This window comes from Salmo salar, chromosome ssa01 (genome assembly GCF_905237065.1).
Source record: "Salmo salar chromosome ssa01, Ssal_v3.1, whole genome shotgun sequence".
NCBI lineage: Eukaryota > Metazoa > Chordata > Actinopteri > Salmoniformes > Salmonidae > Salmo > Salmo salar.
The window spans coordinates 167767289-167789410 of record NC_059442.1 but is presented as its reverse complement, the minus strand read 5'-3'; the positions used below and the strand labels follow the sequence as shown (position 1 = coordinate 167789410).

At 43.6% G+C, this 22122-nt stretch overlaps 2 protein-coding genes across 3 annotated transcripts in view; one reads left to right on the top strand and one right to left on the bottom strand.

Annotated features, from left to right (window-relative positions):
* The window catches only part of LOC106572087 (phospholipid-transporting ATPase IC), a 47396-nt gene extending 43537 nt beyond the window's left edge, over positions 1 to 3859 (bottom strand). Inside the window, exon 1 of the mRNA XM_014145914.2 lies at positions 3538 to 3859. The gene's annotated coding sequence lies outside the window, so the exon portion shown is untranslated. The remainder of the gene's footprint in view (positions 1 to 3537) is intronic.
* Positions 3860 to 8697: 4838 nt separating this feature from the next.
* The window catches only part of LOC106572095 (cyclin-I), a 57277-nt gene continuing 43852 nt past the window's right edge, over positions 8698 to 22122 (top strand). The window contains exons 1-2 of one of the 2 annotated variants that reach the window (XM_014145951.2): positions 8698 to 9116; positions 20126 to 20256. The gene's annotated coding sequence lies outside the window, so the exon portion shown is untranslated. Of the gene's footprint in view, positions 9117 to 19674; positions 19885 to 20125; positions 20257 to 22122 lie in introns of those variants that run through there. The other variant, XM_014145943.2, reaches the window with a different exon arrangement.

Here is a 22122-nt window from a genome sequence, read left to right as displayed (position 1 = left end):
CCCTGACCATCCTATCACATGATATATAACTATGTAAAGCCCCCTGACCATCCTATCACATGATATATAACTATGTAAAGCCCCCCTGACCATCCTATCACATGATATATAACTATGTAAAGCCCCCTGACCATCCTATCACATGATATATAACTATGTAAAGCCCCCTGACCATCCTATCACATGATATATAACTATGTAAAGCCCCCTGACCATCCTATCACATGATATATAACTATGTAAAGCCCCCTGACCATCCTATCACATGATATATAACTATGTAAAGCCCCCTGACCATCCTATCACATGATATATAACTATGTAAAGCCCCTGACCATCCTATCACATGATATATAACTATGTAAAGCCCCCTGACCATCCTATCACATGATATATAACTATGTAAAGCCCCCTGACCATCCTATCACATGATTTATAACTATGTAAAGCCCCCTGACCATCCTATCACATGATATATAACTATGTAAAGCCCCCTGACCATCCTATCACATGATATATAACTATGTAAAGCCCCCTGACCATCCTATCACATGATATATAACTATGTAAAGCCCCCTGACCATCCTATCACATGATATATAACTATGTAAAGCCCCCTGACCATCCTATCACATGATATATAACTATGTAAAGCCCCCTGACCATCCTATCACATGATATATAACTATGTAAAGCCCCCTGACCATCCTATCACATGATTTATAACTATGTAAAGCCCCCTGACCATCCTATCACATGATATATAACTATGTAAAGCCCCCTGACCATCCTATCACATGATTTATAACTATCTAAAGCCCCCCTGACCATCCTATCACATGATATATAACTATGTAAAGCCCCCTGACCATCCTATCACATGATATATAACTATGTAAAGCCCCCCTGACCATCCTATCACATGATATATAACTATGTAAAGCCCCCTGACCATCCTATCACATGATATATAACTATGTAAAGCCCCCTGACCATCCTATCACATGATATATAACTATGTAAAGCCCCCTGACCATCCTATCACATGATATATAACTATGTAAAGCCCCTGACCATCCTATCACATGATATATAACTATGTAAAGCCCCCCTGACCATCCTATCACATGATATATAACTATGTAAAGCCCCCCTGACCATCCTATCACATGATTTATAACTATGTAAAGCCCCCTGACCATCCTATCACATGATTTATAACTATGTAAAGCCCCCTGACCATCCTATCAAGGACAAAAATACAAATAAATCGGCCCACGGCTGAATGGAACTGGGGACTCCTGAGCTACACAGTGATCAGTGTGTCACTCAAGCCTTGTTCACATTGGCAGTTTGAAGTGACTCAAATCCAATTTATTTTGCATTTCAGATTCAAATCTGTTCGTTTTTCCTGCAGTCGGGCTCTGCAGCTTGTGTCTGTACTGTCAAATCTGATTTATTTGCCCTCAAGTAGATATTCGACACATGCTAGCTACTCTGTTGACAGTTTGACAATAATATGTGGTAGGTAAGTAGCTTGTTAATTGTTTACAAATAAATGAGTGAACGTACTAGCTAAACAGCTACCTAGCTAGCTAGTTGACTGACATGGCTATCCAAAAAGGATTTGTTTTTAAAGTTGGATCATCTTATCTTTTGAGGATTTAAAGGTGTTATTACACTTAAGCAATAAGGCACGAGGGGGTGTGGTATATGGCCAATATACCATGTCTAAGGGCTGTTCTTATGCAAGACACAGCGCGGAGTGTCTGGATACAGCCCTTAGCCATGGTATATTGGCCATATACCACAAACCCCCGAGGTGCCTTATTGCTATTATAAACTGGTTACCATCGTAATTAGAGCAGTAACAAGAAATGTTTAGTCATACCCGTGGTATACAGTCTGATATACCACGGCTTTAAGCCAATCAGCATTCAAGGCTCGAACCACCCAGTTGATAATATGGTTTCAGAACATTCAAATCAACTGGAAAGCGTCCGTGACAGGCATTGTTGTCACCTTTAATTCTGAGTGATAGAAAGCACAAGAACCACCAATCAGCCTGTACCACAGTGATGTGTCAATGTTATATTACGTACCGTTTAGACTTTTTTTTGTGTGTTTGAACCCCAGGAAGAGTAGCTTCTGTCTTGGCAGCAGCTAATGGGGATCCCTAATAAAATACAAACTACACAACCGTCGTTACTATGACAACTTACGTAGCCATGTTGGGCAAATTACTGATGTCTGGACACACACAAATCTGATTGTCACTTGCTGTTTTGGACAGTCAGTATCCAAAAACTGATTTGAGAAACATTTGAGAATTAAAGCTGCAATATGTCACTTTTTGTGGGACCCGACCAATTTCACATAGAAATGTGAGTTATAGAGCTGTCATTCTTATTTAAAGCCAGTCTAAGAATTGATAGCGCTGTTCTATGTGCTCTATTTCTATGCTTCCCATTCTCAAGTTTTTGAGTCTAACCTTTGGTTTTGTACACAGGCTTCAAACAGCTAAAAACGAAATAAAAGATATTTCACAGCGGTTTAATTGGTACAATGATACTCTACATTATATTCGTTCGTTTCGTCACAAACTGAAATTAGGCATACTATTAGAATTTTAGCAACCAGGAAATGCCGGACGGATTTTTGCATAGTGCATCTTTAAGGCGTGCAGTTTGAACAAGGTTTAAGACTGCCTAAACTCAAGCATATTGATCAAGCCCACTCAGTCCTCCTGTGGAATGTTTGTGTGCCATCTCAGACGAAAAGAGTGAGAGCCTTCCCCTCCCTGAAGCAATACTAGACTGTGTTGGAAATGCTACATAAATCTCCAGGAAGTCTCTATCAAGACTGCTACTACTAAGTTTCAATAGCCTATTGAGGGAATTATAATGATTTGTTTTCAAAAATCAAAGTGCAAAATAAAGTTGGAAAATAAGTTAAAGTTGTATACAACTACATAGAAAAACATCTAAAAGTCTGGAATTCTCATACTGGTCTGTATTTCCAATTTGTGATAAACATGAGATAGATAGATAGATAGATAGATAGATAGATAGATAGATAGATAGATAGATAGATAGATAGATAGATAGATAGATAGATAGATAGATAGATAGATAGATAGATAGATAGATAGATAGATAGATAGATGTAATTAGGGCTAAATTCAAACCTTGTCTAAATTCAGCGTTATAGTGCTTTTGAAATGTAAAGGTAGGCTAATTCCCGATTGAGCCGACACATGCAGTGTTTAACATGAACGCATTTTCCGCGAACATTGCTTTGAAGTTTCAATCACGCTTTAACGATTAAATTAAACGCCACAGATTGAATCAAGTCGTTAGATGAGTTAGGTTAGAATGTCGGATCTTTTGCACGAAATCGACATATGACTTGATTCAATTATAGACTGACATTATGACAGAGGGGAGGAAAGGACAACGTGTGAACATTACTACGGTCTACTCTGTCTAAAATCCTGGAAAATTAATACATTTGGAGGCAGATAATAGAACTACTCACCAGTAGGCTATTCCTTGTAGGTCTATAATTTCTCAGCAGTATGGTCTTCTAGTTTGTGGTTACTGGTTACTGTACCATGTTTGCTTTGTCCTTGCCACAAACAACAGTGTTGGCTAACGTTAGTTTCTGTTCACTCCTTTTACCTGCGTAATGGCTACCTACCTTACCTGAAACTTGACAAACTGGTTTGACAAGATGTGTTTTGAATAAAACTCCCCAAAACGCCCGCGGTTTCATTAAAACAAAACGACAATAAAATGTGTTTATGTCATCTCGCAACACGTTTTGGGTGAAATGACATATATCCGACTCCACTAACCAGCCTGTTGATTGATACACACGTGACTAAAAAGGTAAAGGTGTAATCCAATTCATAATCAAACGGAATAAATCAGTGGTATGAACTGCTTTATATTCATAAATAAAAGCTTACGTAAAGACAACTCAGAATTAGCTACATTACTGTATAAACAGTTTTATTGTAAAGTTGTCCTGTTATTAAATTATTATTTTTTTTTTTATGTAAATGTCATGCTCTTATAATGAATGTGCTATTTGGCAAATGTATCGGTATGTTTTTAAGAATACAGACAATCATTAAATTATCCTCAATGTATTTTATTTTAGCCAACATACAACCATCATTCCAACCGTTTGTAGTCGGCCTTTGTTTTTGCCCTAGCACTACACGGCTGATTTAAATAACTAACTCCTGGGGCCTCCAGAACCGAGTTTGGGAAACCATGGACTACCTTTACTCCCAGTCCCTATAGTTAAATTGTACTGTAAGGGATATTTATACTGATTAAATTGGGATTTTAGGGCAAGTGGCATTTCCTAATTTTTCGCCTGGCGGATATCTGACATCATGGGCGGATTCGATTATGCTGGGCCGTGGGGCACCGGTCTATGGCCCGCGAGGTGAACGGTCAAAAATGGATGAGCTTGTCCTTCTCAAATCAAAGATTAATGTCCGCCGCACGGTCATGTTGTGAACAAGGCACCATTGTGCCTCGTCCAAAAACATAAATCTCTTTTCCATCAAATATACGTTTGAATTTTCAAATTGATTTTCATTGGGAAGGCAAATCACTTTTCCACGTGAAAACACAAAATTCTACTCATTACTCCACGTGCTTAATTACGTCAATTTTGTTTTGATCCAACTTCGCTGTGAGTTTGAACGGGGCACTCGGCTCACGCCCGGGAGGCAGCCCGGTTACAAAACAAATGCAATACATTTTCACCCGGTGAAAAACACGCCTTACCGGGCGCCCGTGCAGATTAATAGAATTCCCTCAATGTAAAATAGTTCCTTGTGTTACAATCTTTTGTTGTGCAGATACCCTGATCTCATTGGCCAAAATGCCTGTCACTCCAATGACGTTATATATTTTCGACCAATGGTGTGGTCGGCTGTACCTCATGTGTTGGGTATCGGTGCGGAGAAGATGGCGGAAACGGAGGTTTTGTTTGAAGTGAGAATTAGTGGACTACTATGGCGGAAAAAGGAAACCACTAGACTCGTTTTAAGTCCGAGTGAGGGTTTTGGATCAATGCTACTTGGGGAATCCGTTTAACGTCTCGAGGAAAATATGAAATGTTTTGGAGGAAAGTGTGGAGTCGATGAGTCACAAGAAGTGGTGTTATTTATAGTGTGTTGTGTGTCTGCGGGATCTCGAGTGGCGCAGCGGTCTTAGGCACTGCATCTCAATGCTAGAGGCTTCACTACAGACCCTAGTTCGATTCCTGGCTGTATCACAACCGGCCGTGAGTGGGAGTCCCATAGGGCGGCGCACAATTGTCCCCAGCGTCGTTAGGGTTTGGTCAGGGTAGGCCGTCATTGTAAATAAGAATTTGTTCTTAACTTTGTTGCCTAGTAAAAAGCAGAAGAAGCGTGTTTTAAGACACAAAGATATCGGAGTGGAATGTTTCCCGTATGGATTAAATAAAGAAGAAAGAAATAAAGGCAGATGATATTACTGAAGATAGGTCGGTTGACCTGTATGGTGGATGGAGAAAATAATTTTAACTTAATCCATGTTACTGTTACATGATTTAGTCTCTCCCTTCTCATGTAGACCGTCCATGTAAATAAGAAATTCTTAAGTGACTTGCGTAGTTAAATAAAGGTTAATTATTATTATTTTTTTAATCCAAGTTAGGATAAATGAAAACCCTGTTAATGTGTCAAGTGTGTGCAAAGGGGAAGAGTGTCTATGCCAGATGAAGTGAAATGCTTTAACTGTGGAGGTGAACATGCACCCGAATTCCTGGAGTGTTCTGTTAGGTGAAGGAGAATGAGGTGCCAAGGGTAAGGAGTGTCCAGGAAAATGAGGTGCCACGGGTAAGGAGTGTCCAGGAAAATGAGGTGCCAAGGGTAAGGAGTGTCCAGGAAAATGAGGTGCCACGGGTAAGGAGTGTCCAGGAAAATGAGGTGCCAAGGATAAGGAGTGTCCAGGAAAATGAGGTGCCAAGGGTAAGGAGTGTCCAGGAAAATGAGGTGCCACGGGTAAGGAGTGTCCAGGAAAATGAGGCGCCAAGGGTAAGGAGTGTCCAGGAAAATGAGGCGCCAAGGGTAAGGAGTGTCCAGGAAAATGAGGTGCCACGGGTAAGGAGTGTCCAGGAAAATGAGGTGCCAAGGATAAGGAGTGTCCAGGAAAATGAGGTGCCAAGGGTAAGGAGTGTCCAGGAAAATGAGGTGCCAAGGGTAAGGAGTGTCCAGGAAAATGAGGTGCCAAGGGTAAGGAGTGTCCAGGAAAATGAGGTGCCACGGGTGCCAAGGATAAGGAGTGTCCAGGAAAATGAGGTGCCAAGGGTAAGGAGTGTCCAGGAAAATGAGGTGCCACGGGTAAGGAGTGTCCAGGAAAATGAGGTGCCAAGGGTAAGGAGTGTCCAGGAAAATGAGGTGCCACGGGTAAGGAGTGTCCAGGAAAATTAGGTGCCAAGGGTAAGGAGTGTCCAGGAAAATGAGGTGCCACGGGTAAGGAGTGTCCAGGAAAATGAGGTGCCAAGGATAAGGAGTGTCCAGGAAAATGAGGTGCCAAGGGTAAGGAGTGTCCAGGAAAATGAGGTGCCAAGGGTAAGGAGTGTCCAGGAAAATGAGGTGCCAAGGGTAAGGAGTGTCCAGGAAAATGAGGTGCCACGGGTAAGGAGTGTCCAGGAAAATGAGGTGCCAAGGGTAAGGAGTGTCCAGGAAAATGAGGTGCCAAGGGTAAGGAGTGTCCAGGAAAATGAGGTGCCAAGGGTAAGGAGTGTCCAGGAAAATGAGGTGCCAAGGGTAAGGAGTGTCCAGGAAAATGAGGTGCCAAGGGTAAGGAGTGTCCAGGAAAATGAGGTGCCAAGGGTAAGGAGTGTCCAGGAAAATGAGGTGCCACGGGTAAGGAGTGTCCAGGAAAATGAGGTGCCAAGGGTAAGGAGTGTCCAGGAAAATGAGGTGCCAAGGGTAAGGAGTGTCCAGGAAAATGAGGTGCCAAGGGTAAGGAGTGTCCAGGAAAATGAGGTGCAACGGGTAAGGAGTGTCCAGGAAAATGAGGTGCCAAGGGTAAGGAGTGTCCAGGAAAATGAGGTGCCAAGGGTAAGGAGTGTCCAGGGAAATGAGGTGCCAAGGGTAAGGAGTGTCCAGGAAAATGAGGTGCCACGGGTAAGGAGTGTCCAGCGTGTCTCCTATCTGGAGACGGTGAGAGAAGTGGAAGGAACAACTGGCGGCTAAGACACAATGGTGGTAGTAGTAGTAGTCGAGCCACTACGACCAGTAAAGGTTTCTCATCAACCGAGGGACAGTGAAATGTTACATGAACGTTCTATCATAAACTACAGCACAAGCAGGGAAGAAGTCTTAAGAAAATTGGAATCACAACAGAGAGCTAATATTAATAATATGCATGTTCAAAGTGGAGGAGAGATTGACTTCATCACTACTTGTATTTATGAGAGGTATTGACATGTTGAATGCACCGAGCTGTCTGTTTGAACTACTGGTGCATAGCAGCTAACCGATCCGTCTGTAAATAGCCCACCCAATCTACCTACCTCATCCCCATATTGTTTTTATGTGCTTTTCTGCTCTTTTGCACAGCAGTATCTCTACTTGCACATCATCATCTGCTCATTTATCACTCCAGTGTTAATCTGCTAAATTGTAATTATTCGCTCCTATGGCCTATTTATTGCCTACCTCCTCATGCCTTTTGCACACACTGTATATAGACTTTCTTTTTTTCTACTGTGTCATTGACTTGTTTATTGTGTTATTGGCTTGTTTATTGTTTATTCCATGTTATTCCATGTGTAACTCTGTGTTGTTGTCTGTGTCACACTGCTTTGCTTTATCTTGGCCAGGTCGCAGTTGTAAATGAGAACTTGTTCTCAACCAGCCTACCCTGTTAAATAAAGGTGAAATAACATTTTAAAAAAAATAAAACCAGCTCAGACACCCATGCATACCTGACAAGACATGCCACAAGAGGTCTCTTCAGTCCAGAACAGACTATGGGAGGCACACAGTACTACATAGAGCCATGACAACATGGAACTCTATTCCACATCTATTCAACATCAGGTAACTGATGCAAGCAGTAGAATTAGATTTTTAAAAAAAACAGGTAAAAATACACCTTATGGAACAGTGGGGACTGTGAAGCAACACAAACATAGGCACAGACACATGGATTTAGTACTGTAGCTATGTGGCAGTGGTGGAGTAGGGGCCTGAGGCAACATAGTGTCTTGTGAAATCTGTGAATGTAATGTTGTTGTTTTTTTAAATGTATAAACTGCCTTCATTTTGCTGCACCCCAGGCAGCAGCTAATGGGGATCCATAATAAATATAAAATGCAACTGAACGTTTTTTTGGGGGTCTTCGTGATTTCACACCCGAATGTTCCGCATAACAGGCCCCTGCGCCTGTGTAGGGATGTGTTTTGGAGTGGACTGTGATTGAAGAAGTGTGGTGGGTTTCGTCAGTTGACGTGTTGTATGATGTCGTTTTCACCACAAGGTTTTTATTTTTGTACTTTCTTAATCAATACCCCGTCCAGCTGGCGGCGGTAATGCACCATTAACATTGGATGCCAACTGCTGTTAAACCCCATCGAAGAAGAAGGAAGACCGCAGCTGATCCGCTGCCCGGTGAAACGCTTTTCGCCCAGTTGGAGCGGCGCTGAACGTGTCCCGTCAATATATCTCGATCTTTTTAAACAGTGCGCATTTTAGCATTTTCTGGACGTTTTATTATTATTTTTTTTATATATCGTTTTGACGTGGACATGGCACATTTTAAAGAGGGCTAATGAGAGCAGAGACGTAGTTATCATACTAGTTAGGTGTTTAGTTAGGTAACTAGTGGAAGCTATCTCAGCCACATGGTGTACATGTCCAGAACTGTCATGCGACGTGGTTGTTGGGCCGATGCGTTGCGTGTCTTTCCGTATGGATTACACATTTCCACAAGTTGTTTCGTTTTCTTTCTTTCACGGATTATTTTAACTCTGGACAACCCAGACAGGACAACCCAGACAGTCTTAGACTCGGGGTTGATATGGTCAAGTGTTGGAAATCAACGTTGCTCTTCATGAGGGTGAGTTGTGACGTCGATGGTAATGTAATTTCTAGTCCAGTTTGCCTCATCCAGCCAGACGTGACATAATGCGTGGACAAACTGGATTAAAATATTATTATTATTTTTTTTAAACACGTCAATTCGTTGATGTTTAGCACGGTGGTAGTCTACCAAAGACGTGGAAGTATGAATCTCAACACCCAGGTGAAGGGAGAGCCATGGGTACTAGAGGAACCCTTCAACACCAAAAACAGGTCATGTGGCCCCCGTCAATCTACTCTAATACCGGTTGTTGATCATGTTTGATAAAACAGTTAGTACGGTTACACGCAAACAATAATACTTTTATTGTGAATAATCGGAGAGAGGGAAAAAAAAAGTTAGATTTAAATATTTACATGTTTTTACAATAACGATTTTCCCCAAATAATTCTGTTTACATGGAAGAGAACTAACTCTGATTAACGCCGTGTTCACCACCTAAAACATTACACAGGAAACGGTGTTTTATTTTGGCCTATGTTTAGATTATGACCTACCCCGAATAAAATGAAACAGATTAAGGTGTTAACATGACTAATGCCATTATTATTCTACCTTTATTTCAAACAAGGAACTCAGACTGAGACCAAGGTCTCTCTTCCAGCTGGGCCCTGCGTATACATGTTTACACATACAGTTTAGGTACAATGACACTCGGCCTATTGCCATAAAACAGTTAAATATCGACATTATTAGTGTGGATGTAAACGTTTTCATTATGATTTACTCGTGTGCAGGTTACTAATCATTTCAACTTTCAGATTTTGCTTGTTGTGAATTATTTTTTATTTTTTCCCTCCAGCAAATAGTCAGCAGCTCTCTGAGATCCTTTGGACATTACAGAGCATGTTAGAACTTTTTTTAACTTCCTGGTTTTTGAACTGTGAACAACACACACGTCTTTGGCTCTAGTGTCAAGTTATTTATATTTCATTTATTTTTTTATAAAAGCAGAACTTTGACCAGTATAACTACGAGGACGCATCTTGAACAATGAGGCAGTCACATACTTGGTGGAAACTTCCACTTTGGACAAGGGGGAAGAGAAGGGTGGTTGTCCTGATGGCTATTGTTCAGTGCTGAGTGTGGGCCAGAAATGTCACTGAGAAGTGAAAGAAATTCCATTAACGTGACAGATGACGCTCTTCGTGTTAACACTGATGTACATAGTGAGGAACCGTTGTAGGCCTTGTCCAAGCTGAGACACCGAGGCTTTCCACATCAACCATCACGCCTAGTTTCACAAATAGAGACTGTGAACATCGCATTCACCCTGAAACTATACTAAACAAAAATAGAAACGCAACATGCAACAATTTCATTGGTTTTTATATGAGGAAATCAAGTCAATTGAAATAAATTCATTAGGCCCTAATCTATGGATTTCACATGACTGCGAATACAGATGTGCATCTGTTGGTCACAGATAACTTAAAAAAAAAAAAATGGACCTCAGGATCTCGACACGTTACCTCTGTGCATTCAAATATCCATCGATAAAATGCTGTTTGGTTTGTTATCCGTAGCTTATGCCTGCCTATACCATAACTCCACCGTCACCGTGGGGCCCATACCATAACTCCACCGTGGGGCCTGTACCATAACTCCACCGTCACCGTGGGGCCCATACCATAACTCCACCGTGGGGCCCATACCATAACTCCACCGTCACCGTGGGGCCCATACCATAACTCCACCGTGGGGCCCATACCATAACTCCACCGCCACCGTGGGGCCCATACCATAACTCCACCGTGGGGCCTATACCATAACTCCACCGTCACCGTGGGGCCCATACCATAACTCCACCGTCACCGTGGGGCCCATACCATAACTCCACCGTGGGGCCTGTACCATAACTCCACCGTCACCGTGGGGCCCATACCATAACTCCACCGTCACCGTGGGGCCCATACCATAACTCCACCGTGGGGCCCATACCATAACTCCACCGCCACCGTGGGGCCCATACCATAACTCCACCGTGGGGCCTATACCATAACTCCACCGTCACCGTGGGGCCCATACCATAACTCCACCGTCACCGTGGGGCCCATACCATAACTCCACCGTGGGGCCCATACCATAACTCCACCGTCACCGTGGGGCCCATACCATAACTCCACCGTGGGGCCCATACCATAAGTCCACCGTGGGGCCCATACCATAACTCCACCGTCACCGTGGGGCCCATACCATAACTCCACCGTCACCGTGGGGCCCATACCATAACTCCACCGTGGGGCCTGTACCATAACTCCACCGTCACCGTGGGGCCCATACCATAACTCCACCGTGGGGCCCATACCATAACTCCACCGTCACCGTGGGGCCCATACCATAACTCCACCGTGGGGCCCATACCATAACTCCACCGCCACCGTGGGGCCCATACCATAACTCCACCGTGGGGCCTATACCATAACTCCACCGTCACCGTGGGGCCCATACCATAACTCCACCGTCACCGTGGGGCCCATACCATAACTCCACCGTGGGGCCTATACCATAACTCCACCGTCACCGTGGGGCCCATACCATAACTCCACCGTCACCGTGGGGCCCATACCATAACTCCACCGTGGGGCCTATACCATAACTCCACCGTCACCGTGGGGCCCATACCATAACTCCACCGTCACCGTGGGGCCCATACCATAACTCCACCGTGGGGCCTATACCATAACTCCACCGTCACCGTGGGGCACTCGGTTCAAGACGTGGACATCAGCAAACCACTCGCCCACATGACGCCGTACACGTGGTCTGTGGTTGTCAGGCCGGTTGGATGTACTGCCAAATTCTCTAAAGTGACGTCGGAGGCGGATTATGGTAGAGTTGAACATGAACTGGTAACAGCTCTGGTGGACATTCCTGAAGTCAACATGCCAATTGCACGCTGCCTCAACTTCTGTGTTGTCACTAGGGTTTCACTTTTTGGGGAATATTCAGAGGTAGAAACTTTCCGTGGGAATATATGTGGAATTAACGAATACAAGGCTTAACACATCAATTAATATTAATACCATTTAAATGTAGATGTCTTTTGCATTGGATATATTTATCATATGGAGACAGAAACATAAACCCTTTACCTCATAAATAGACATAATTGTAAATTATTAAGTCTTTACAATAGAAATAAAAACAATTTAGTTATGAATTGGACTTTAATTAACTGAGTTGACTCTAAACATGGGATGATTTCACTGAAAACCAAAAGGGAATATTGAATGATCCCCAATGATCCATCGCATCTCCCAAAAATGTTTTCAACATACATCTGTTAAATGATAGTCTAGAAACTAAAGCTTTGGTTGTCTTCCTCTCAGGCTTCCATGTCTTCTCCCTGGACCTCCTCAATGTCCACCTCTTGAACATCAGACTCTGAGGCCTCATCTTCACTGTCACTTTCCAACCTTGTTGAGGATGGCTCGTTGTCAGGCTCAAAAAGCCTCAAATTTACCCAGATGGCCACCAATTGTTCAACCCTTGTATTGGTCAGCCTGTTGCATGCTTTGGTGTGTGTGTTCCCAAACAAGGACCAGTTGCGCTCTGAGGCGGCTGATGTTGGTGGGATTTGGAGGATGATGGAGGCAACAGGGGAAAGAACCTCAGATCCACAAAGTCCCTTCCACCAGGTGGCTGATGAGATATGTTTGCACGACTGCCATATTGCATCTCCATCCCAAAGCCCTTGCTTGGAAGTGTACTTCGCCAGACTGCCATGAACCGTGCCCTCATCCAGGCCAAGGTGGCGAGACACGGTAGTGATGACACCATAGGCCTTGTTGATCTCTGCACCAGACAGGATGCTCTTACCAGCATACTTGGGGTCCAACATGTACGCTGCGGCGTGTATGGGCTTCAGGCAGAAGTCTTCACGCTTTTTGACTTATTTCAGAACTGCAGTTTCCTCTGCTTGGAGAAACAGTGAAGTGGACAGGGCAGTAAGGATTTCTTCTCTTACATCTGCAAGCAGTCTGAACATCAGACAGGATGGCATTGTCTCCCTCAATCCGTGCAATGGCTACTGCTATAGGTTTCAGGAGTTCCAGGCTGCTTACCACTCTCTCCCAAAATACATAATCCAGAAGGATCCTCTTGATGGGGCTGTCCATATCGGCAGGCTGTGATATGGCCATTTCTTGGAGAGACTCCTTCCCCTCCAGGAGACTGTCAAACATGATGACAACACCATCCCAATGGGTGTTGCTGGGCAGCTTCAATGTGGTGCTCTTATTCTTCTCACTTTGCTTGGTGAGGTAGATTGCTGCTATAACTTGATGACCCTTCACATACCTAACCATTTCCTTGGCTCTCTTGTAGAGTGTATCCATTGTTTTCAGTGCCATGATGTCCTTGAGGAGCAGATTCAATGCATGAGCAGCACAGCCAATGGGTGTGATGTGAGGGTAGGACTCCTCCACTTTAGACCAAGTAGCCTTCATGTTCACAGCATTGTCTGTCACCAGTGCAAATACCTTCTGTGGTCCAAGGTCATTGATGACTGCCTTCAGCTCATCTGCAATGTAGAGACCGGTGTGTCTGTTGTCCCTTGTGTCTGTGCTCTTGTAGAATACTGGCTGAGGGGTGGAGATGATGTAGTTAATTATTCCTCGCCCATGAACATTCGACCACCCATCAGAGATGATTGCAATACAGTCTGTTTTCTCTATGATTTGCTTGACCTTCGCTTGAACTCTGTTGAACTCTGCATCCAGGAAATGAGTAGATAAAGCATGTCTGGTTGGAGGGGTGTATGCTGGGTGAAGAACATTCAGAAATCTCTTCCAATACACATTGCCTGTGAGCATCAGAGGTGAACCAGTTGCATACACAGCTCGAGCAAGACATTCATCAGCATTTCTCTGACTACGTTCCTCCATTGAGTCAAAAAAACTTCTGATTCCAGGAGGACCATGAGCTGTTGCTATCGATAAGGGGTCTGATTCATCATTTTCACCTCCAATAGAAGTACAGGGACTTTTTGTCAGAGGTTGCTTGTTGTGAGCTCTGAGGGAACTTTATGCACTTGGCCAGATGATTCTGAATCTTTGTTGCATTCTTCACATATGATTTGGCACAGTATTTGCAAATATGCACAGCTTTTCCTTAAACATTAGCTGCTGTGAAATGTCTCCACATATCAGATTGTGGCATTTTCCTGTAAAGATGAGAAAAAAATGAGTTAAAAAACATACAATTCCATGTACAGATAAATAGTTAAGCAGTTAGATTAAACAATTCCATTGTAAGATGAATGTTTTAAATTGAAACAGGTGAATTAACACTCCTCAGTTAGCAGGCTCAAGCAAGCTAAAACCCACATGGTAGCAAAAACTAACTAACAGAAATTGTTAACAAGTTAGAAATGATTTAAACACACTTTGCTGTAGGCTACTATTTACTAGTTAACAAAAAATCATGTATGTCATATAAAATATATTCACCCCATCCAGTATTGTAATCAAAACTTACCAGAAAGCATGTAGTCCTTGGCTCAGACAGTGTAGTAGTGTGGGCTCAATAGCATCTCATTAGAGTGCAAGGTCTTGAGAATCATTTGTACATGTGATGGAAGAATGCACTGTTCATGCAGAGGGTTGCAATTCCATTGAATTGCGGATAGTTTAACCAAAATATGCCACAAGGCCTACAGTTTCCTTATGTGTATCCCACAAAAATAAAAGGTTCATTGTTATAAGCTAACTATTTTTGATGAATTTAAGCTCAGGAATTTAAGCTCAGAAATCTACCTGAAAGTTTTTGACTCTTTGGAACCCTAGTTGTCACACAACTGCACATTTTAGTGGTGTTTTATTGTCCCCAGCACAAGGTGCACCTGTGTAATGCTTATGCTGTTTAATGAGCTTCTTGATATGTCAGGTGGATGGATAATCTTGGTGAAGGATAAATGCTCACTAACAGGGATGTAAACAGATGTGTGCACCAAATTTGATAGAAATAAGCATTTTGTTCATATGGAACATTTCTGGGATCTTTTATTTTAGCTCATGAACACTTTACATGTTCGGTTTTATATTTGTATTCAGTGTATTTGAAAGGCACTACAATCCTATACTTTTTTTTATCTTTTTTAAAAAAAAATTTTCATCCAGATCTTAACATGTCATTTCTTAATTTGACAGTCATGTGTTGGTGGCAAATGCGGTGGGGCAATGGCTTGTTTTTTAGTGGTCATTAGGCAGAGTACACAATCCCGTTTTCCTTCACCCGGGGTAGAATGGTTATTGAACTGAAGGAACGGTTACGTTGTGCAAACAAAAAAAGGAATTATCTCTCTGCTGTTTCCTTGGTGACGCCCTCTGACTACTTAAACTCCCGTTGTTGTCCATCTGGCATTGCTTCAAGTTGAAATCCCTTCATAGCTCAGTTGGTAGAGCATGGTGCTTGCGATGCCAGGCTAGTGGGTAGGGCTGTACGATATGGGTAAAAAAAAAAAGAATTGAATTGTGATATTTTTTGAATTTTTTATTTATTTTACTTGTAATTTATAGATCAAAACATTTGGGTAAACTGTTGTAATCATATCACTAGAATGATAAAATGTGAATTATGGTTGGAATACAGTGGGCACTAGGAAATGAGGTTTAGTTTTGTCATGACAATGAATTTAAAAGTAAGGGAGGAGATTGGTGTAGGAACCAAAACGTTAGTCTGTGTTTCCCCATGGGTCTTGAATTAGATTCAAATGGTTACATTGAAAGATTTCTTAATATTCTTTGTGTTTTTCTTTTCTGATTTTGATGAAGCTGTTGCACAAATGATGCTGATACACTTCTCCACTGGTACCGGGCTGTATTAGAGCAAATGTTTGCTAGCATGTGATTAGCATTAGGTGCTAACACCATTTAATTATTTTTTTCACTCACATTTGCAGCTTGCGTGGACCGACTAACTAGCTTTTTGCAGCGAGCAAGTTACACAAACTTTATTAATATAGAAAATATAGAAGACTCACTACTGGTACCCCGTGTATATAGCCAAGTTATCGTTACTCATTCTGTATTTATTATTAGATGTTATTACATACATTTTTTTGTGTGTCTTGTTGGGAAGGGCCCGTATGTAAGCATTTCACTGTTGGTCTATACCTTTTTCTTTACGAAGCATGTGACGAGAACAATTTCATTTGTTTTGTCTTGAAATTGCCTTACTGACAGGCTGCCCTTTTTCCCTACAATGCGGTCTGACGGCAGACACTGCACCACTAATTTATCAATTCAATTTGAACTGCCTTTTTTATTTTTATTTTTTAACTTGTGACCTGATTTTCTTCGATTATTGCTCCGTTACATCAACTTTTATTCAGAAACGGGCATTTAAATTCCATTAACTAGTTCCAAACTCTAGTGCAGTACCGCAGACTTCCACAGGGTGGCGCTGGAGATCCATGCAGGAAACCCTCCATGTTTTGATGTGAGTCACAAGCCTCTAATTCCAGCTCAATGGTACAATCAGACAGATCACTGTTGGCCTTCAGCAGGATGAATGTAAAGCACATCATCCATGCCTGTGTTGTATTTCCAACGCTGTATCCTAATTGTGACATGGGTTGGGATATGTTACAAATCCGCCCCGCTGCTAGGCTACCCTAACTGCCGGCCCGCTGCTAGGCTACCCTAACTGCCGCCCCGCTGCTAGGCTACCCTAACTGCCGGCCCCGCTGCTAGGCTACCCTAACTGCCGCCCCGCTGCTAGGCTACCCTAACTGCCGCCCCGCTGCTAGGCTACCTAGCCAGTCCTCTTTGCATTCACATTGCTATGTTTACAAAGTTTTTACAAAGTGCAGGACAAGCCATTCAATCAGATGGCTTGGTTTGGATTTGCCTCCAATGCTCCTTATCGGACACATCACGTCACTCTATACTCCTCTGTAAACTGGTCATCTCTGTAAACCCGTCACAAGACCCACTGGTTGATGCTTATTTATAAAACCCTCTTAGGCCTCACTCCCCCCTATCTGAGATATCTACTGCAACCCTCATCCTCCACATACAACACCCGTTCACTCCCCCCTATCTGAGATATCTACTGCAGCCCTCATCCTCCACATACAACACCCGTTCACTCCCCCCTATCTGAGATATCTACTGCAGCCCTCATCCTCCACATACAACACCCGTTCACTCCCCCCTATCTGAGATATCTACTGCAGCCCTCATCCTCCACATACAACACCCGTTCTACCAGTCACATTCTGTTAAAGGTCCCCAAAGCACACACATCCCTGGGTCGCTCGTCTTTTCAGTTCGCTGCAGCTAGCGACTGGAACGAGCTGCAACAAACACTCAAACTGGACCGTTTTATCTCCGTCTCTTCATTCAAAGACTCAATCATGGACACTCTTACTGACAGTTGTGGCTGCTTTGTGTGATGTATTGTTGTCTCTACCTTCTTGACCTTTGTGCTGTTGTCTGTGCCCAATAATGTTTGTACCCTGTTTTGTGCTGCTACCATGTTGTTGTCATGTTGCTACCATGCTGTGTTGTCATGTGTTGCTATGTTGTTGTCTTAGGTCTCTCTTTAAGTAGTGTTGTGTTGTCTCTCTCTCTCTCTCTGTGTGTGTGTGTGTGTGTTTTGTCCTATATTTATATTTTTGTATTTTTAATCCCAGCCCCCGTCCCCGCAGGAGGCCTTTTGCCTTTTGGTAGGCCGTCATTGTAAATATGAATTTGTTCTTAACTGACTTGCCTCGTTAAGTGAATACAAATAAAGTCAATGTATTATTGGACAGCTAGAGATACCTACTTATGTTTTGGAAGCAAGTAGATTTTGTTGAAATATGAGACATAATAATTGTATTCAGAAGATACTATAAACATGTACATTTTGATTTGTAACAGAATAAATAGTAATATAACTGCAGAATAAATAATGCTGTAGTTGAATTGTACTCCCAAGGTACTGGCCCTTTAAGAGCTAGAATAGAATTTGTTCCTTATGTTGTGCTTCTCACCAGATATATTGTCTCCTCCCACTATTCAAACCCATAATTAATAAACAGCTGATGAAGGTCTCGTAGCCTAAAGATCACATATTGCAAACAAATAATTTGAACTAAAAACTCAATTTTGGAATTTCTGTGGGTCCTTGACAATCGCTAATCAATATCCAAAAACAGTAAAACATTTTTGGCTCTGTTCCTGAGACGACGAGAGACACACACTGATTGGCTCTGTTCCTGAGACGACGAGAGACACACACTGATTGGCTCTGTTCCTGAGACGACGAGAGACACACACTGATTGGCTCGGTTCCTTAGACGACGTGTGTGTGTGTGTGTGTGTGTGTCCTGTATGAACACAATGTCAGGCCACCCAGCATGTAAACACACAACAGAGCCCTGGCTGTAAGGTCATTTAAGGTCACATACTCCATCTGACCTGTCATGCTGTAGGCCTGTAGGGCATTCTGGTTCGACGCTGTAGGACTCTAGGGCATTCTGGTTCGATGCTGTAGGACTCTAGGGCATTCTGGTTCGACGCTGTAGGACTCTAGGGCATTCTGGTTCGACGCTGTAGGACTCTAGGGCATTCTGGTTCGACGCTGTAGGCCTGTAGGGCATTCTGGTTCGACGCTGTAGGCCTGTAGGGCATTCTGGTTCGACGCTGTAGGACTCTAGGGCATTCTGGTTCGACGCTGTAGGACTCTAGGGCATTCTGGTTCGACGCTGTAGGACTCTAGGGCATTCTGGTTCGACGCTGTAGGACTCTAGGGCATTCTGGTTCGACGCTGTAGGACTCTAGGCTGTGTATTTCTGGGGATTAAAGTTCTCTCTGGCCCTGATGCTCCGCAGTATGAGCAGAAAGCTAGTCTGTTTGTAGCTATGATTCTTTCACATATTATCCTCATGATAGGTTTTCTCTGCACATGTAACTCAGATTTTTAGGAATAGTTTTGCAGTCACCACAGTTGTATTTGTGATTAAGTAGTGTTTCTCCTCCAGCCCAGAGTTGGGACAATTCTATTTCAATTCAGGAAGTACACTTAAATTCCAATCCCCGAGTCTTCTTCAAGGCTTTTCAATGAGGGAAATTCAGAATTAGAATTTCAGTGTACTTCCTGAATTGACTGGAATTGACCCAAACCCTGCTACAGACTGTTAATGTAAACCAGCGTGTAAACGGCTTGTCTTTTAGTCTCCATGTGCAGGGAGTGGAGAAAGGGTACGAGGTTAAGATACCGGTCACTAAACTTATGGCCCTGCCCCAATAATTTACCCTTCTCAGGTTCTCCACTACCCCTCTCCCTCAGTGTGCAACTCCCCTTCATGGATTTAAAATCTTGGATTGTTGCAAGTAAACAGTAACAGGAGTGGGTTTCCACCCTTGTTAAATCCCTGACGGGGGGGGGGGGGGGTAATACACAAGACAAGGACACACTGCAGGAGAACGCTGCTGAATTGGGATGAAGCTGATGAAGTTTTAAATCCACGGTAGGGTTCCCACATCGGGAGAGGGGTAGAGAATTGGGCCACCGAATCTCTCAGCTAGTACTACTGTTGGTATTTCCCATAGTCCCGTCATGTCACACACACACGTCTCTTGTCATGTCAGGAGGACGGTAAAACCTGGACTTCAACGCTGTTGTCATGGAGATGGACAACGGCGTCACGGAGACTTCAACGCTGTTGTCATGGAGATGGTGTGACTTCTCTGACCACCCCAGGGCGGTGATGTGTGCTGACTGGACAGGTGTGGAGTTCACTGATACCAGGGTAATTTAACACTGTAAAGCCACTCCACGGGTACCTGTTGATTTTAGGTGTTTTGTAACTGTGTTGCCTGGCTGACTGGACAAAAGGTTTTAACCTAGCCGTGTCTGATCAACTCGTACGTGTTTCCAGCTGGAAATAGGACAACATGGCTGTTATTCAAACACTTAGACCTTTAGTGGAGTGACTGTGGTAGATGTTAAAATCTGTTGTACTTTATGTTTTTATGTCTCTGTCTTTACAGACCAAAGACCGTCGTTGTCACACACCGAGTCATATCAGACACAACCTCTGACTGTACGAGTGGAGAAGGTCGTCCTGTCCAATGACCTGAGAGACGTCCACGCCTTTTTCCAGCACCTCGTCATCACACAGGTGCACAACTTTGGAATTACATTTTGTAGAGGCCCAATCATTCGGTTCACTGCTGATTTTTAACGGATACGCACTTGTCCTTCAGCTGGTGTAGTTTGGAAATGTCTGTGTCCCAAATGGAACCCTATTCCCTATATAGTGTTCTGACCAGAGCCCTGTGGTCCAACAGCACAACACCTTGATGAATTCATCTTGACAGCGTGTCTGCCAGTCCCTTGTTCACCTCACAGTAGTGGAATGTATATGTCTGTCTTTTTGCCTAAGTGTTTTTTTCCGTAAGTACATGGAGTAGCCGGCCAGGTAGGAAGAGTAGCCGGCCAGGTAGGGGGGGAGTAGCCGGCCAGGTAGGGGGGGAGTAGCCGGCCAGGTAGGGGGGGGAGTAGCCGGCCAGGTAGGGGGGGAGTAGCCGGCCAGGTAGGGGGGGGAGTAGCCGGCCAGGTAGGGGGGGAGTAGCCGGCCAGGTGGGGGTGGGGGGGGAGTAGCCGGTCGGGTGGGGGGGAGTAGCCGGCCAGGTGGGGGGAGTAGCCGGTCAGGTGTGGGGGGGGGAGTAGCCGGCCAGGTGGGGGGGAGTAGCCGGTCAGGTGGGGGGGAGTAGCCGGTCAGGGACTACGGAGCGGTGGAAGGTCCGATGGGTGTTTTTAACTGAATGAGCTCTACGTTCTATTGCCCTGATTCCATCTGAAATACACTGCTAAATGAAGAAAATAAATGACTGGGCCACAACATTAATGAAGTGTATTTCAACTCGTTACATTACATGGGATTTGTGTAAATTCACTCACAGGAGATGATTTTAAGAAGCATCATGCTCTTCTACAAAAATAACCCGGGTAGTGAGAGGCGGGACAGACAGCAGACTGACCAACCAGCAGTGTCCCCTGTCATCGCTCGCTTTGTGACTGATCGCTAAAATGCATATCGTCCATTCTAGAGGGAGAAGGCTTTTCGGCACGCGTCAAATTCATCCCGCGGAGGGCTGAGTGTCTGCAGGTTTAAGCTCTTCGCTTGTACTTGATTTAATGAATTAAGATCACTAATTAGTAAATAACTGGCCTCACTTGGTTTCGCTCTCAGATCTCAGGAAGTGATGTTGCTACAGTGCTCAGGTGTGTGCATTTTAATTCAATGGGTTTGTCTGTGTTTTCAGTGAATCATTTCCCTCAGGCCATCGCTGATAAACCAGTCTTACTTTAGAATCCGTGTTCAAATGGTGTTACACTGAACAACAACAAAATATAAGCTCAACATGTAAAGTGTTGGTCCTATGTTTCATGAGCTGAAAAAAAAATTACAGAAAAGGTTCTGTACACACAAAAAGCTTATTTCTCTCATTGTGAACACATTTGTTTACATCCCTGTTAGTGGGCATTTCTCCTTTGCCAAGATAATCCATCTACCTGACAGATGTGGCATATCAAGAAGTTGATTTAAACAGCCATGATCATTACACAGGTGCCCCTTGTGTTGGGGACAATAAAGGGCCACTCTAAAATGTGCAGTTTTGTCCCACAACACAATGCCACAGATGTCTCAAGTTTTGAGGGAGCGTTCGATTGGCATGATGACTGCAGGAATGTCCGCCAGAGCTGTTGCCAGAGAATTTCATGTTCTATTCTCTACCAATCTCGTTTTAGAGAATGTGGCATTAAGTCCAACCAGCCTCACAATCGCATACCATGTGTAACCACAACCTCCACATCCAGCTTCTTCACCTGTGGGATAGTCTGACACCAGACACCCGGACCGCTAATGACCTGGTTTGAACATCCAAAGAATTTCTGCAACAACTGTCAAAAACTGTCTCGGGAATTTCATCTGCGTGCTCATCGTCCTCACCAGGGTCTTGACCTGACTGCAGTTCGCCGT